Source organism: Salvelinus sp. IW2-2015, linkage group LG15 (assembly GCF_002910315.2).
Source record: "Salvelinus sp. IW2-2015 linkage group LG15, ASM291031v2, whole genome shotgun sequence".
NCBI classification, from domain to species: domain Eukaryota; kingdom Metazoa; phylum Chordata; class Actinopteri; order Salmoniformes; family Salmonidae; genus Salvelinus; species Salvelinus sp. IW2-2015.
In genome coordinates, this window is record NC_036855.1 from 67110671 (window position 1) to 67125715 (window position 15045).

Sequence of the window (15045 nt, forward strand, 5' to 3'; positions counted from 1 at the left end):
CAACATGGAGTAAAACAAACATACAGTCAATAATACAGTGAAAAATAAGTCTATATACAATGTGAGCAAGTGAGGTGAGATAAGGGAGGTGAAGGCAAACAAAATATATATAATAAATAAATAAATAATATTAAAAAGGCCATGGGTGGCGAAATAAATACAATATAGCAAGTTAAAAAAAAAAAATTTAAACACTGGAATAGTTGGTTTGCAGTGGAGAAAGTGTAAAGTAGAGATAGAAATAATAGGGTGCAAAAGAGCTAAATAAATAAATAAATACAGTAGGTAAAAAGGTAGTTGTTTGGGCTAAATTATAGATGGGCTATGTACAGGTTCAGTAATCTATGAGCTGCTCTGACAGCTGGTGCTTAAAGCTAGTGAAGGAGATAAGTGTTTCCAGTTTCAGAGATTTTTGTAGTTCGTTCCAGTCATTGGCAGCAGAGAACTGGAAGGAGAGGCGGCCAAAGGAAGAATTGGTTTTGGGGTGACCAGAGAGATATACCTGCTGGAGCGCGTGCTACAGGTAGGTGCTGCTATGGTGACCAGCGAGCTGAGATAAGGGGGACTTTACCTAGCAGGGTCTTGTAGATGACCTGGAGCAAGTGGGTTTGGCGACGAGTATGAAGCGAGGGCCAGCCAACGAGATGTACAGGTCGCAGTGGTGGTAGTATATGGAGCTTTGGAGACAAAACGGATGGCACTGTGATAGACTGCATCCAATTTATTGAGTAGGGTTTTGGAGGCTATTTTGTAAATGACATCACCGAAGTCGAGGATTGGTAGGATGGTCAGTTTTACAAGGGTATGTTTGGCAGCATGAGTGAAGGATGCTTTGTTGCGGAATAGGAAGCCAATTCTAGATTTAACTTTGGATTGAGATGTTTGATGTGAGTCTGGAGGAGAGTTTACAGTCTAACCAGACACCTAGGTATTTGTAGTTGTCCACATATTCTAAGTCAGAGCCTCCAGAGTAGTGATGTTGGACAGGCGGGCAGGTGCAGGCAGCGATCGGTTGAAGAGCATGCATTTAGTTTTACTGTATTTAAGAGCAATTGGAGGCCACGGAAGGAGAGTTGTATGGCATTGAAGCTCGTCTGGAGGGTTGTTAACACAGTGTCAAAAGAAGGGCCAGAAGTATACAAAATAGTGTCGTCTGCGTAGAGGTGGATCAGAGATCACCAGCAGCAAGAGCGACATCATTGATGTATACAGAGAAGAGAGTCGGTCCAAGAATTGAACCCTGTGGCACCCCCATAGGACTGCCAGAGGCCCGGACAATAGACCTCCGATTTGACACACTGAACTCGATCAGAGAAGTAGTTGGTGAACCAGGCGAGGCAATCATTAGAGAAACCAAGGCTTCATGATATACAAACTGAGGAAAAACATTCTGAATGATCTAACTCGGCAAGTCATCCCCCATAACATTGTCAGAGGATGTACTGCTTCATGATGTCAAGTAAAGCAGTATACCAGGGATGTAGATGCTAACAGACCCAAACTGTTGTTGTGCCCTCTGCCTCTGGAATCACATCTTTATAGTTGTTGATTAAGTCATGTCATGTTTGACTCATGTCAGAGTAAATGGCTACATAAAGGTGACTTAAGCACCAAATGAGTCCGTAACATTTGACTGCAATGCTAACTGTGCTTTTAAAATGTGCAACCCTTAATCTCTGATGCCTTTCATGAAGCACTAACTGTATGTTCATGCATAAATATGATTTTCACAAGAGAAAAACTCATCAAAATGCAAAGCTTCATTTAAACCAGAATATCTTTCCCAAGGAACAAGAGAAAGAGGACTGGATAGAAATTACAATCCTACATTACAATTGAGAATACATTCAGATGTGTTAGTATTCCATAAGCATTAGTTATTAAATTAGCCCAGCAATGTTTCTCTACCTACTGTTTGATTATGCACCATGTTATACTAGTGACATCCTTAGTGACACAGGGAGAGAGGGATTTAAAATGAAACAAGAATCAGAGCCTGCCTGCACACTGCACAGGCTGAACGGGACTGGATGAATTAAATGGCAACACTATTCTTGATCTATGTCTGCTACAGGCTTTTTGATGCAATTTCCTCTGCTAGATTTGAGTGACTCTTTTTAATAGAGAGTAGGGCAGAGCAGAGCCAAGGAAAATGGAATTGAATGAAAAAGCCTTGCCTGCAGGAATCAAACAGAGCAGCTACACACAGCAGCATTTACTTTCCCTTGCTCTCTCTCTCGTGTGCCCGGAAAACAAAAATGCAATATGGATAAATCTTCCACTTGACTGGTGCTTTACAAGGAAATCATTGTCCTCGCCTTAATACAAGGCTCAGAGCCATGATGTAAAAATGAATTTATTTATCTCCCCTGAAATGATCAGATTGTCACAACGATTACCATCAAGAAGAGTAATAATGCACACTGTTTATTATTATTAATTACGATCTCAGGCTCCCTTTTGACGCACCAGCAGAGGGAGAGAGGAGGGCGAAAGGACAGTGTTTCTGCCATGGCAATCCAATCCAATGGTGAGAGGCCTCCTGATGGAAACAGACATGATTTAACTGTACTGTAGTAGCACCACATGTTAAAGAGCCCTCTGCCTCTAGAATTACTCCGCCTCTGGAATCACCTACTGCAGCACATCCAAACCCTGTCACAGCAGCTCACTATGAGAAGAACAAACACACTCTTTGTTTCCACGGACCGTTTTCTCCTCTAAGTGCTACTGTGGAATGACTGGAGGTGAATTAAACACATACTTACTAGCTGGTAACCTGCTATTGAGGTGCTTGCAGGAGGGCCCGACTTTTAGAGAGATTTCAAACCCATCAGAAAGCCTCCAGCTGTGGATTCTTCGCAGCTCAGAGCTAAGCTACCTGTTTGTCTGAGGGAAGCCATGGGCTGCAATCAAATGTCATCTTATTCCCTACATAGTGCGCTACTTTTGACCTTGACCAAAGCCCTATGTGCCCTGGTCAAACGTAGAACATTATATAGGATAGGGTGCCATTTGTGAAGCCTGTTGTCTCTGGTCATTGTAGCTACGCTAAAGTGGGGAACCTGATGTCTTGTTTTGCTCTGTTATGGATGATAGTATGTGTCCTATTCAACTGCATAGGGATTATAGTGTAGTTGTTGTTCTAAACATGAACTGTTCTCCAGATGGAAGGTGAAAGTACTGCAGGTATTCTCAATGTCAGGTTAGAACCTACTGTCAATGTCATCTGAAGAAGTCAAGGCATTATCCTGTATACAAGTTTCAACATTTGAATGTATCCAACTTGGGATAAATCAAAAAAACGAATCTCTGTGTCATGTGACAATAGACAATAAAGTAATCTTCTTCAATGGGAATAATTAGAGCCAAAACAATTCCTTTGATGATGCTAGACAGCATGATAAACATAGTGATCAATAAAGTCAGCATCACAACCATATCATATTCCTTCAGACACCGGAGGAAGTACTCCATTTGCATATTCTTTTGTTTTCTTTTCAATTGCTACCTGTCAAGTACATTTCTAATCAAAAACAGCTTAATGGCTCATTTAAGCATTCATTCTTTAACAAATGTCGACATGGGACATGTAAGATGCCTTTGCGTTTGTCAATGCATTCTAAAGGGAGAGAAAGTAGTCCAGAAAAGAGTAGCAAGGATGAGACCACTATTAACAAACCTAGCTAATCCCTATTCTCTAGCATGAGGTAAACACTCCGTTCCTTGAAGTAATACAGACAGTAAGGATACAACATCATTTGCATAGGTTAATTAAAAGCAGAGTCCTACTTTCCGATTCCCATTGATTGTGATGATGTGATATTAATGAAGAAACAATTCATTTACATGCAGCTAATAATGCGTTCAGTCTTTTCATAGCTGCTTCCATCTTGGATGCGTTGTAAACTGCTGGATCTTTGAGAGCATTGCCTGCACACAAGACTAACAAATAGTAGGTCTATCTATTAATTCACAGAAAATAATGACTCCCTATACCAGTTACAGGGACGAATGTCACTTTAAAAAAATATTATTATGCATTCAGATGTCAAATTCTGATTCAGTCCACAGTGAATAGGTTAGTTGCAGAATGTACCCCATGGACAAGCCTCTGTAATGGCACAGCAGTAATAGACTATATCACAAATGAAACCTTGGCATGATATACAGATGCTTGCTTGATCACATGTATCACCATGCACAAGCACAAACCTCAGGATGCTTTATAAAGTGTATGCCCCTCCTGGCCACCAAAAACACATCTATAATATGTAGCTCTGTGGTTGCTGTTTATTAAGTCTTGTAGCAATTATAACTGCACAGCTGCTCAACCGGATGCCTGTGCTCCCTGCTCCGAAGTCATGTTGCCAAATTAAACATGACAAACAGTAAGTATGTTATCAACAACTTGTTCATCAGTAAGGATAACAGTATAATGCCTGAAATGCATGAGGAGTTAGTTAGTGCAGTTTACGTACCGTAACATCTCATCCATGATGAGCATGGTTGGAGAAGCATGGCATTGAATGATCAATGAAGATGTTGAGAAAATAAAACACAGCTAATGCAACAACCTGGATAAATACTAGGACACACGGTAGCTGGGTTTGGACCACTTTGGCAAACAAGTACATTGTTCAATGTGGCGTAGTCGTGAGGATTTGATCAACTCTATGAAACAAGAGAGGTCAGCTCCATTGAAAATACACTAACACACAAACGTGCACACACAATACATGGATACACATGCACACACACAAACACACAGTGAGAGCAGCATAACTCCACTGCAATTGAATTGTGATGTGCTGCTGCAATGCAGATGGAGTTTTTTTTATCTTCCTCAGAGGAGGAGGGCAAAACGGTATTTTCCCTCCATTTTAGCCAGGTCCTTCTCTCTTATCTCAGCACCCTCCAGTCAAAAAGGCATGATCATTCCATTCCTTTTATTCCTCTTTTCTGCTTGACAATTTCATATACTTCAAAATTCATGATCTCATCACAATGTAGAAATTGATTTAGCATGCTGGTGATTTTCTTTCATCTCAGAAGCCCATTCCATTTGGATTTTATACTTTGAAGGCTGCAAAAAGATGTGATGAATTTTCACACCATTCAATGATGTTCTAAATCAAGTCAATTTGATGGTACTTCTTCCACCATACAGACAGAGGGTCCGATAAATCTTTACAAGATAATAAACCCTCACTAACATTGGAGAGTACCTGCAGGTATTCTCAATGTCAGGTTAGAACCTACTGTCAATGTCATCTGAAGAAGTCAAGGGCATTATCCTGTATACAAGTTTCAACATTTGAATGTATCCAACTTGGGATAAATCAAAAAAACGAATCTCTGTGTCATGTGACAATAGACAATAAAGTAATCTTCTTCAATGTGGAATAATTAGAGCCAAAACAATTCCTTTGATGATGCTAGACAGCATGATAACATAGTGATCAATAAAGTCAGCATCACAACCATATCATATTCCTTCAGACACCGGAGGAAGTACTCCATTTGCATATTCTTTTGTTTTCTTTTCAATTGCTACCTGTCAAGTACATTTCTAATCAAAAACAGCTTAATGGCTCATTTAAGCATTCATTCTTTAACAAATGTCGACATGGGACATGTTAAGATGCCTTTGCGTTTGTCAATGCATTCTAAAGGGAGAGAAAGTAGTCCAGAAAAGAGTAGCAAGGGATGAGACCACTATTAACAAACCTAGCTAATCCCTATTCTCTAGCATGAGGTAAACACTCCGTTCCTTGAAGTAATACAGACAGTAAGGATACAACATCATTTGCATAGGTTAATTAAAAGCAGAGTCCTACTTTCCGATTCCCATTGATTGTGATGATGTGAATATTAATGAAGAAACAATTCATTTACATGCAGCTAATAATGCGTTCAGTCTTTTCATAGCTGCTTCCATCTTGGATGCGTTGTAAACTGCTGGATCTTTGAGAGCATTGCCTGCACACAAGACTAACAAATAGTAGGTCTATCTATTAATTCACAGAAAATAATGACTCCCTATACCAGTTACAGGGACGAATGTCACTTTAAAAAAAATATTATTATGCATTCAGATGTCAAATTCTGATTCAGTCCACAGTGAATAGGTTAGTTGCAGAATGTACCCCATGGACAAGCCTCTGTAATGGCACAGCAGTAATAGACTATATCACAAATGAAACCTTGAGCATGGATATACAGATGCTTGCTTGATCACATGTATCACCATGCACAAGCACAAACCYCRGGATGCTTTATAAAGTGTATRCCCCCTCCTGGCCCACCAAAAACACATCTATAATATGWAGCTCCTGTGGTTGCTGTTTATTAAGTCTTGTAGCAATTATAACTGCACAGCTGCTCAACCGGATGCCTGTGCTCCCTGCTCCGAAGTCATGTTGCCAAATTAAACATGACAAACAGTAAGTATGTTATCAACAACTTGTTCATCAGTAAGGATAACAGTATAATGCCTGAAATGCATGAGGAGTTAGTTAGTGCAGTTTACGTACCGTAACATCTCATCCATGATGAGCATGGTTGGAGAAGCATAAGTAAAGGATGGCATTGAATGAGTCAATGAAGATGTTGAGAAAATAAAACACAGCTAATGCAACAACCTGGATAAATACTAGGACACACGGTAGCTGGGTTTGGACCACTTTGGCAAACAAGTACATTGTTCAATGTGGCGTAGTCGTGAGGATTTTGATCAACTCTATGAAACAAGAGAGGTCAGCTCCATTGAAAATACACTAACACACAAACGTGCACACACAATACATGGATACACATGCACACACACAAACACACAGTGAGAGCAGCATAACTCCACTGCAATTGAATTGTGATGTGCTGCTGCAATGCAGATGGAGTTTTTTTTATCTTCCTCAGAGGAGGAGGGCAAAACGGTAATTTTCCCTCCATTTTAGCCAGGTCCTTCTCTCTTATCTCAGCACCCTCCAGTCAAAAAGGCATGATCATCAATCCATTCCCTTTTATTACCAGAAGTCCTCTTTTCTGCTTGACAATTTCATATACTTCAAAATTCATGATCTCATCACAATGTAGAAATTGATTTAGCATGCTGGTGATTTTCTTTCATCTCAGAAGCCCATTCCATTTGGATTTTATACTTTGAAGGCTGCAAAAAGATGTGATGAATTTTCACACCATTCAATGATGTTCTAAATCAAGTCAGATTTGATGGTACTTCTTCCACCATACAGACAGAGGGTCYGATAAATCTTTACAAGATAATAAACCCTCACTAACATTGGAGTCCTTTAGTATTACACGCCAGGACACAAGTAAAGGGCTTGAGATACACGGTAGACAATCCCAACATAAAATGCAAATAAATTGTATTTTAAAGCTTTGATGATTTCATGGAAAATCTTTTACACGTGTGCACTGCCCTGTTTCTTTTCTAAACGTGCATCGCAATTATCAGAGGGATTTATGTACATTTACATTCTATGGGGAAGAGACAAATGAATAAACGTATTGCAACAATGTGATTTAGATCAGGGAGAGAAAATTGAATGAATCAATATGAATATAATGTTGCCTTGAAAGACACCCTGCTGAGGTTGAGGCAACATAATAATTGATAGGTAGCATTTGCAAATCCCTTTGAAAGGCTCCATTAATCTTCTCAACTGGATGATGCTCTGGGACATACATGGGTACCAAATGACACCCTATTCCCTATTCCCTATAGTACTTTTGACCAGAGCCCTATGGGCCCTGATCATAAGTAGTCCACTATATAGAATAGGGCACCATTTGTGACTCAGATCATGCAACTGAGTTGGAAATGACTTGTCATCCTCACAGCAGTGCACTGAAACATTTTTAATGGCGGTATAATTGTTTTTCTGATTAGTTAAAAGAGGGTGTTTGTTTGACTATTCATTTACATGCTCTGTTAACAAGGACAGTGTTTGTCGTGACCCAATTTCCCATGCAGTACACAGTTGAGGGTGATGAAATCCCATTGAGCTGTATGAACAACCTTGGAAATGAGGAAAAGAGAAACTGAAAACCTTCAAGTGATGCTTCTTTGCCATTAATCAAAGGTGTCCCCTTCATGAAGAACAACTAACTCCATGAACAACTAACTCCAAAACTTCAATGGTTACTCCTTATTTCCCTGTCTTATCGGCACCTACTGTAGATTGCAGTGAAGATACTAAAATCAATAACTGCAAGACTTGAAGAGAATGCTTTAGCAACACACTTGTGAACACCTTGTTGTGTTTCTATGATCTAATATTATATAATGAAGTGTCACTACAATGAATCCATACTGAGTATACAGCTGAGAAACAACAATAGCTAAGACCATACAGGTCAAAAATATGCAAAGTATTGAAGAATCAAAGTACCATGTAAAACCAGCTTTCAAGAACCCTTATTGGCATTCTTATGCATCCCAATAAGTGTTCTACAAGCTAAATAGTACATTGAATATACACTGACTAAAAATATAAACACAACATGCAACATTTTGAAAGATTTCTCTGAGTTACAGTTCATAAAAGGAAAACAGTCAATTGAAATGCATTCATTAGGCCCTAAACTACACTCCTAGAAAAAAAAGTGCTATGTAGAACCTAAAAGGGTTCTTCGGCTGTCCCCATAGGAGAACCCTTTGAAGAACCCTTTTTGGTTCCAGGTAGAGCCCTTTTAGCTCCAGGTAGAACCCTTTGGGTGGAAAGGGTTCTACATGGAACCAAAATGGTTTTCCTATAGGGACAGCCGAAGAACCCTTTTGGAATACTTTTTTCTAAGAGTGTATGGATTTCACATGACTGGGAATACAGATATGCATCTGTTGGTCACAGATATATATATTTTTTTAAGTAGGGGTGTGGATCAGAAAACCAGTCAGTATCTGGTGTGATCACTATTTGCCTCATGCAGCGCGACACATCTCCTTCGCATAGAGTTGATCAGGCTGTTGATTGTGGCCTGTAGAATGTTGTCCAACTCCTCTTCAATGGCTTTGCGAAGTTGCTGGATATTTGCAGGAACTGGAATACGCTGTCATACACGTTGATCCAGAGCATCCCAAACGTGCTCAATGGGTGATATGTCTGGTGAGTATGCAGGCCATGGAAGAACTGGGACATTTTCAGCTTCCAGGAATTGTGTACAGATCCTTGCGACATGGGGCCGTGCATTATCATGCTGAAACATGATATGATGGCGGTGGATGAATGGCACGACATTGGGCCTCGTCACGGTATCTCTGTGCATTCAAATTGCATTGATAAACTGAAATTGTGTTTGTTTCCATAGCTTATGCCTGCTCCTACCATAACCACACCGTCACCATGGGGCACTCTGTTCACAACATTGACATCAGCAAACCTCTCACCCACACGACGCCAAACACGATGTCTGCCATCTTCCCGGTACAGTTGAAACCAGGATTCATCCTTGAAGAGCACACTTCTCCAGCGTGCCAGTGGCCGTCGAAGGTGAGCATTTGCCCACTGAAGTCGGTTATGATGCCAAACTGCATTTAGCTCAAGACCCTGGTGAGGATGACGGACAGGCAGTTGAACATCCCTGAGACGGTTTCTGACAGTTTGTGCAGAAATTCTTCCTTGTGCAAACCCACAGTTTCATCAGCTGTCCCGGTGGCTGGTCTCAAACGATCCCGCAGGTGAAGAAGCCAGATGAGGAGGTCCTGGGCTGGCATGGCTACATTGGTCTGCGGTTGTGAGGCCAGTTGGACGTACTGCCAAATTCTCTAAAATGACATTGGAGGCGGCTTGTAGTAGAGAAATGTACCTTAAATTATCTGGCAACAGCTCTGGTGGACATTCTTGCAGTCAGCATGCTAATTGCACACTCTCTCAAAACTTGAGACATCTGTGGCATTGTGCTGTGTGACAAAACTGAACATTTTAGAGTGATCTTTCATTGTCACCAGCACAAGGTGCACCTTTTTGATGATCGTGCTGTTTAAACAGCTCCTTGATATGCCACGCCTGTCAGGTGGATGGACTATCTTGACAAAGGAGAAATGTTCACTAACAGGAATGTAAACAAATTTGTGCACAAAATTTGAGTGAAATAAGCTTTTCTTTTGTGTATGGCACTTATATTTTTGATCAGTATAGTTACTGACACTTTCATTTGTAAGTCAAGAACAAGAACATTAGAGAACAGAGTGTGCTGCTGGAACCTGTGCAAAGGTTAAATCCCCATTCATTCAAACCTATAATTATACTCTACTTGCCCTACTTTCAGAGGTTTAAAAATAACTCCTTTTCAATGAGCAGATGTTTGCATTTTAACAGCAGCTGTCATGGCCGGGCGCTGGCTGGCTTGTAACACTAAAACTCCTGGTAATTGAGAGGTAGTTTTGCTTGTCAAGTGAAGAAATACATTTGTCACAACAAACTGCCAGAATTTATTGATAAGGGGGAAGGACTTTTTTTCAGCATCCTGGAAATAATTTGAACTTTTTGGTCATGGAGCCCTCAGCTCCAGTGACTGTGCTATGGGGGAGCTAGGGCTTTAAATAGACACCCTTCATCAGACCATACCCGAACTCTTCTGTCATGCCTGGGCCCAGGCCTGGGCTCTGCTGTACTGCAGACATGTCTGGTAGAGGGAAGTAGAGCTATTCACAAACACTTGGATGAAAAACCACAAATCCAAACCAGTGAATCCAGTATCAAAGCACAGTACATGTAGGCCTATTGTATTTACTAGGTGCCATTCTATCTCAGTAAAACAGTCCCCACTTCTTTAAACCCAAAGACCTCACTTATCTCTATTCTGTCCATCAGATGTTATGTAATCCATAAGATTGCCTATTCAAACATGTCAGAGTGACACCGGCTGTGTTCTGTACTATGTATATAGATGTGATAGACATCATCAATCATCTCCAAGCCTTTTCAAACACAGAAATAGAATAGCAAGAAGACTGAAAGGATTGAAACATTTTTTGTTAGAACCACATAATAAGCTTTGCTTGTTATTTATATAATTGTATGCTACTCATTTGTTTTGAATAGCAAGTATCATCGTACAATACTTATGGAAAGACTTTAATGAATACCAACTTTATTTACCGATAGGACAAATATAAGCACCCCAGATCTGACCTTTGACATAATTACAACTCTCTTCTCTTCTGCAAGTAGTATTGCCCATAAGCACTTAGCACACAATCTTTGCCTTGTTGTTTAACTCTAAAAACAACAGGGAAATGCCATTGCTTCATAGCATATTCAATATCCAGAGGTGGCTCACCAAGCTATAACTAGGCCATATCCCTTGCACAATTCTTTGATTATTTGTCCACAAGTACTATTAGCTACTTAAACATAGTGAATTGCAGAACTGAACTTGTGGTGGCCTGGTGGAAACAACAGAACAAGGAAAAACATGCTTTTTCACTTTAAGTGTGCCCTCTAAAATGTCCAATGCTCCCTCCATAGAAAGACACCAGCAAGCCTTGGGTTGGTCGTGAACATCATCCCACACCCGAGTTCATGATGGAACCAGATCTAAACACAACAGAATTAACCTGATCAGCTAAGTCCCCTGGGAATCTGCTGATATGCCAAAGAGGCTCAAGTTCACAAGCAACAAAATCCAAGGACGCAAGCCACCTGCTGCTGACTGAACAATGCAACAAACGATGGCTACAGGACTACTGGTCACAGAGGCAGGCAGCACTCAAAGCCAAACACATTGCTGACTGTCCACTGCTACGTGAGTATGGAGCTCTGACAAAGAGACTGGTTTGAACACCATCAATAATTAACCATATTGCTCATACCAGCATGGCTTTATTAAATGACCAGGCATATGTCTGTCTRACTGTCTGTCAATGATGGTAACAAATAAACAACGCATCTTATGAGATGATGCTAGTRGTCAGTTGTACAGTCATCTGCAGTATGTGGAAATGTACAAACTCTGTCGTCAAATTGCTTGAGTGTTTGAAGCAGACTGGTTAGCTGTAACATGAAAACACAAAGGGATGATTTGCAGAATCCCAGAGGAGTCTGCATTAGTCATTGTGASGGCTATCCATTCCAGTTCTGTTGAGTTAGAGACAGATTTTTCCTATCCATCCCCAAAATATATATATATATATATGCTGAACAACCCTACCCTTCTACTTAAACAACCCTACGTATATTAAACTACCCCAAATCATATCAAATGTCATCCATTGAGTAACTTCTTCTGCTATTTGCTTTTGAATAGGCAACCCCATGGGACCAGAGAAGTGACCTTAGAGAGTTTGGGGGTTGGGGCTTTCAGTCGAGACGACCTGCTGACCCCTTTCAGACACTCAGGGCTCTATTATGAACAATGTGCTTTTCATAGAATCACACTTCTTATATGTCAACATAAAGGAATCTCAGAAGTTCTACCAGTGTTCATCATTCTCCCAAGTCACAGGAAGCCCAATATAGTCATTTATAGTGGTAGCTCTAACATAAAACCCGATACTTGTTTTTGAAAGATAATATTCCAAACAGTTTGGCTTCTTTTATCGTCAGTTATTTTAGTTCTCCAGAAGACTTCACCATGACAACTCTATTAAAGTAGTGAGCTCTCTCTCTGTCTATGTTTCCATCCAGTGACTGCTGCTGGTCTGCTCTGGTCCGTCCTGCTGCTGACATACCAAAGCTTTCAATAATGACTGCTATTTTAGGCGCTGGTGACAGGAGATATGATCCTAAATATCAATGCTCCATTCAATCCACATTCCTTCCAGATTAACKGAGGTGCAGCGGCTCAAAATGTGCATCGCCATGTGGAGTTCTAAAATAATCTGTTGTCGAATATCAGGCAACTTTTCAAGAAGGAAAGAAAAGGAAGGTCAATGATTTAAGTGTAGACGTTCAGCAAACTGGTAGAGAGCTCAATCCAGCATCTCAATGAGTTATCTATTCTCCAAAAGAACGGGTAGCCTACTGACAGAGGAGGCAATGTCTGTGGAATCAGCTCAGTATCCCCAACACACACACACACATAGACCAAGGGGATACACACGCACATACTGAGCCCCCTGTTGTGTGTATTAGTCACTCATATATTTATTTGCGACTGGTAGTGCCAGTTTCACATATGARTGAAAGGGAAMAGGAAATTGCACCTGCCTCTTTGTTCTCTGCCCTGAGGGGGACCTCAGTGTTTGTCCTAAAGCACTCAGGGGTGTAGTTAGTAGGGTTAGTCTTTGAGCCACACAACCACTGAACATGATTAAAGGGCTAAAAGTAAAGATGTTAAACCAACTCACTCTGGCAGCAGCAGATTGAACATGCGTCAGGGATACAAAACAATACTTTAAGCTTAAAGCTTCTCTATCCCAGTCTCTCTCATACTCTCTCTTTATCACTCAATCACTACCTCACTCACTCTGTCTCTCTCTCTCTTTCTCCCCCTCTCTCTTTCTCCCTCTCTCTCTCTCCCATTTTATCTCTCTCTCTCTCTTTTCTCTCTCCCCCTCTTCTTCTCCCTCTCTCTCGCTCTCTCCCTCTCTTTTTTTCTCTTTCTCCCTCTCTTTTTCTCCCTCTCTCTCTCTATCCTTCTCTTGCTCTCTCGCTCTCCCTCTCGCTCCCTCCCTCTTTCTTTCTCACACACACACACAGAGGAGATAAAGAATTAGGCATCCTTCCAAGTACATTAGCATCTTTTTAAAGCAGTCTGATTAAAGAGGGATGCTAAAATAGAAATAATTTAAAGCAGAATTGGATACAGTAAGAGGGATAATGTGTGTTGTTAAAATGCAAGACAGCATCCCAGACTCTTTACTGAGAAATGTTCTTCTCTCACACACACAGACACACACACAGAGACACACACAGAGCTTCTACTCCCTTCTCCCCATCTACTTAGCTAGTTGCTTCACCCCCATCCTGAGAGAGAGATGGGAGCAGTAGAAGGAGAATAAAGAAGGCATCTGTTCTGAGCCAGGTCAGTCATGCCCTGTTTGGGATGGCTGGAATTGGAGATCCCAGGATAAACAGCAGCAGCTCCCGAGACACAGGCMTGTTAGTCATGTTTGAATACTGCAATGGAAGGAAAATCCCTTGAAAAAACAACAAGCAAGAAGAACCCAGTYATGGGCTCGTTYGTAAGTGTKAATTYTTWACCTGTTGCTGGAGGCTAAGCAACACAATAACWAGATTSAGCTGGTTTGGTTTTAAGCTCATKGGTACTGCAGGCAGGCAGATGCAACACATYGCAYTACATTATGTTATGGAAAWTAGCTAGGCCAGACAAAATAACTTGCAGTATATTATGATGAAAAGGAAGYTTGATCTAGGCTATCAGAGGGCAATACGATGTCTGAAATTTATTTCAATAGCAGATCCTAATCATGACCGCACCTGTGGTTACATTCCAGATCTAAAGCCAAAAGGGCAGTTCTTCAAAAAACACCCAACAAAMTAGAGAAACCACAGTAATCACCATATAATATGACCCAAGTAACATCCCAACTCATTGGGGGCCTAGTTTTCTCCTTGCAGCCAGTTCTGCAGCACATTACTGAGAGCATTTAGGAAATAAATATGCTGTCTTTTCTGTTTTTCATTTCACCATCTTTTTGTTCTGATCACTGATTTATATTCCCAAGGACAGCCTATACTGTCTCCACTGGCAGAGGCATGAGTGAACAGCTGCCTCTTTGTGTTTAGAGTGGCTACAGGTAATCAACAATGCATCCACTTGCGCAGGACTCTGCAGAGGGAATAGCTTTCAGCAGCACTGGATGATTGAATGTATTAGTCTTTGAATGGCAAACTGATTAGGGAGGTTCACAAACGTTCATGGCCATTGCATGATATCCTCTGAGAAATATGTTTTTTTACATTTAGGATTAATCATTTTTATATCTAACCATATCCATTCAAGTGGTGTACACTGACCAAATGACATGCACACAATGAATGCATTGTTCAGATAGAGTATTCACAGTCACACAGTCACACAGTCTCTTTCAGTAAATGTAGCTCTGGTCTGAGCTTC